Source organism: Mustela lutreola, chromosome 1 (genome assembly GCF_030435805.1).
Source record: "Mustela lutreola isolate mMusLut2 chromosome 1, mMusLut2.pri, whole genome shotgun sequence".
Taxonomy (NCBI): Eukaryota; Metazoa; Chordata; class Mammalia; order Carnivora; family Mustelidae; genus Mustela; species Mustela lutreola.
In genome coordinates this window covers 44,429,912-44,433,178 of record NC_081290.1, presented here as the reverse complement: position 1 = coordinate 44,433,178, position 3,267 = coordinate 44,429,912, and the positions used below count along the sequence as shown (strand labels likewise).

General features: G+C 37.3%; 1 pseudogene; it reads right to left on the bottom strand.

Annotated features, from left to right (window-relative positions):
* Positions 1 to 2,515: 2,515 nt before the first annotated feature.
* LOC131822791 (U4 spliceosomal RNA) lies at positions 2,516 to 2,647 on the bottom strand (annotated as a pseudogene).
* Between the last annotated feature and the right edge of the window lie 620 nt (positions 2,648 to 3,267).

Below are 3,267 nucleotides of genomic sequence, written 5' to 3'. Positions count from 1 at the left end.
AATGAAGTTTAATTTTCTGGCCACTAGAAGTCCCTTGATTGAGTTCATGTTCTGCTTTACTATTGGGAAACTCATCCAAGAGATTTGGACCAACAATTTAATAATTAACATATTAACTTTTTTGAAAAATTTTTATTAGAACCACATATATTCTATAAGCTTCACAGGCACTCACACACACAGACACACACACACACACACACACACACACACCATATTTTGAAAAAGAACAGTAAACAACTTTACAGTATACTCACTTCCTATAGGAAATACTGTGTTATAGATATCTTGTTGTGAAATAATAAGAAATATATGTCTTGATGTCTGATCTCTGCTTTCAGTTATTGACACAAGGTTCTGGAAACCCTTTTTTATATCCCTAAGTGATATTCCTAATATTCCTTATATTTCTAAGTGCAAGAGTACTAAGAGCATTTTGTTGTTGTTGTTGTTGTTCTAATATTAGGTCTTTCACCCTGGTTCCTGACACAGAGTTCCTAAATCTCTTAGACTTTTCTAGGCGATATTAGTGTGACTCTGATATTAGTTGACTCTGGGGGCAAGAGGCAGGGGCTCCTGGTTGAGGGCTGGTCACAGAAAGACTAAGCCAGGATTAGAAGCGTGGAGGTTCCAGCCCATGTCCAACCTTAGAGAGAGGAGAAGGGCTGGAAATGGAGTTAATGATAGATTGTGCATACATGGTAAGTCCTCCAAGAAAATGTCGAAAGTATATAGTTCAGAGTTTCCAGGTTGACAAATATGTGGCACTGCTGGGAGATGTCATGCCTAGGGAGGGAAGCTCTGTGCCCCTTACCATATATCTTACCTTATGCATCTGTTCCATCTGGATATTCATCTGTATCCTCTATCATATCCTTTTTTTATTAACATGTAATGTATTATTTGCTACAGGGGTACAGGTATGGGAATCAACAGTCTTACCCAATTCACAGCACTCATTTCGCATACCCTCCCCAATGTCCTTTTATAATAAATTTGGAAACAATGAGTAAACTATTTTTCCTAAGTTCTGTGAACTGCTCTAGCAAATTAATTGAATCCAAGGACTGGGTCATGGAAACCTCTAATGTATGGCCCTTGGTCAGAAGCATAACCAGCAGGTGTGATTGACATCTAAAGGATGTGAGGGAGAGGAGGTGTTCTGGTGGGACTAAGCCTTCTACCTCTGGGATCTGATGCTATCTTCAGACAGACAGTGTCAGAATTGACTTAAGTTGTAGGTTATCTAGCTGATTTTGAAGAATTGCTTGGTGTGGGAGAAAAAGCAGGTAATCCGATGTCAAAAATATTGTGTGAGTTTGATGGTTAGTGTGGGAGTAGAGAAAACCTATTTTAATAATATTTTAAGTTTTATAGCTATATAAAATCACAGTATATAAAAGAAGACAGTATATAACAGAGGACATTAAATAAACAAATATAGGCTATAAACTAGGAGTAGCTACAGTAAATAGACCATAGGAGTGCTCAATGGAAAGCAGATATTGGAAGTCCTGAGCATAAATTCTTCCTTTCATCTTACCGAGTATGTAATTTCAAACATTAGGAAAAATAATCCTAATACTAAGTGACCTACCAACCAGATAGGGTTTTTTTGTTTTGTTTTGTTTTTGTTTTTTTATAACTCATGTCATTAGCATCATAGAGACATAATCTTATCTATGACTGACTTTAAATTTAAGGTTTTGCTTATAATCTTTTAATCATAACATTCACTAATGATTAGAATTGACAAAAGTGAAAATGTCATGGCTTTGTGTTTTGCAAAAATCATAAATATGCAGAGTTGGTTTCGAAAAGCACAAATATGGAACTATATTAAATAATATTGTATAGGCCAAGAGCTACTTGGTGATTCTCTCCATTTCTGGCCCTAAGATATTTTAGTTTCCTCCCTAACTGGTGACTTCAAATTTAAAGCTGTTTAGTTGTCCTAGTGGCAGCATCTGTATCACCCATTGCATTGCGTCCTTTGCATAGCCTAATATATTTTTAGTTATATTATTCGTTTATATTTGTATTTATTCTTAGTAGGTAAAAGAATAAATAATTTTCATAGTTGTTAAAATCCTATTTTAAAATAAGAAGACATATGGCAGCGCCTGAGTGGCTCAGTGGGTTAAAGCCTCTGCCCTCAGCTCAGGTCATGATCTCAGAGTCCCGGGATCGAGCCCTGTATTGGGCTCTCTGCTCAGCAGGGAGCCTGCTTCCTCTCTCTCTCTGCCTACTTGTGACCTCTCTGTCTCTGTCAAATGAACAAAATCTTTAAAAAACAATAAGGATTTGAGGGGCACCTGGGTTGCCCAGTGAGCTGGTTAAGTGTCAGACTTGATTTCAGCTCAGCTGAGTGCAGAATCTGCTTCTCCCTTTCTCTCTGCCCCTCCTCCATCTCGCACATGCTCTCTATCTCTGAAGTAAATAAATCAATTTTTTTAAAAAAGTTTTGAGCAAAGATATACATAGTAATTCTCTATATTGTATCTTTTTTCTTTCTATTTTAATTCTCAAAAAAAATAGGTATTTGACAAATAATTCTGAACTGATAAATATCCTTTTCTTTTTCAATTAGCAATAATCGCGCCTCGGATAAACCTCATTGGCTACGATACTGCCACTGCGCAAAGCTCCTTTTCTTTTTCATTTAGTGATTCCATCCAAGGTTTTTCCTTTACAAGGATATTCTATCCTAGAATTTAGGATAATTAGTTAATTAATATACAGATGGTAAAGGTATTTTATGTGTGACCTGATGTGAGTCAAGAGATCTGGGGTTGAGAAAAGTCTAATCCTCTACATCTACGTTCTTGCAAAGGACATTTTATTCCTTGAGTCTCAAATTTCTTCATAGGATATGCCGAGACACATTAAAATAAGTGGGGCAAAGCAGAGGTGTCTACTAGTAGCTGGTAATGATCCTGTCATCTGGATCCACATTGAGCTTTTCAAAATCACTGTGACTGACTCTAGAGGTAAACAATCTATAATACAGTTTAAAATTCTATAATCAAGGGGTGCCTGGGTGGCTCAGTGGGTTAAACCTCTGTCTTCGGCTCAGGTCATGATCTCAGGGTCCTGGGATCGAGCTTCCCATCATGCTCTCTGGTCAGCAGGGAGCCTGCTTCCCTTTCTTCCTCTCCCTGCCTCTCTGTCTACTTGTGATCTATCTCTCTCTCTCTCTCTCTCTCTGTCAAACACATGGGTAAAATCTTTAAAAATTTCTAGGATCATTTACTTTTTTCCAGACAC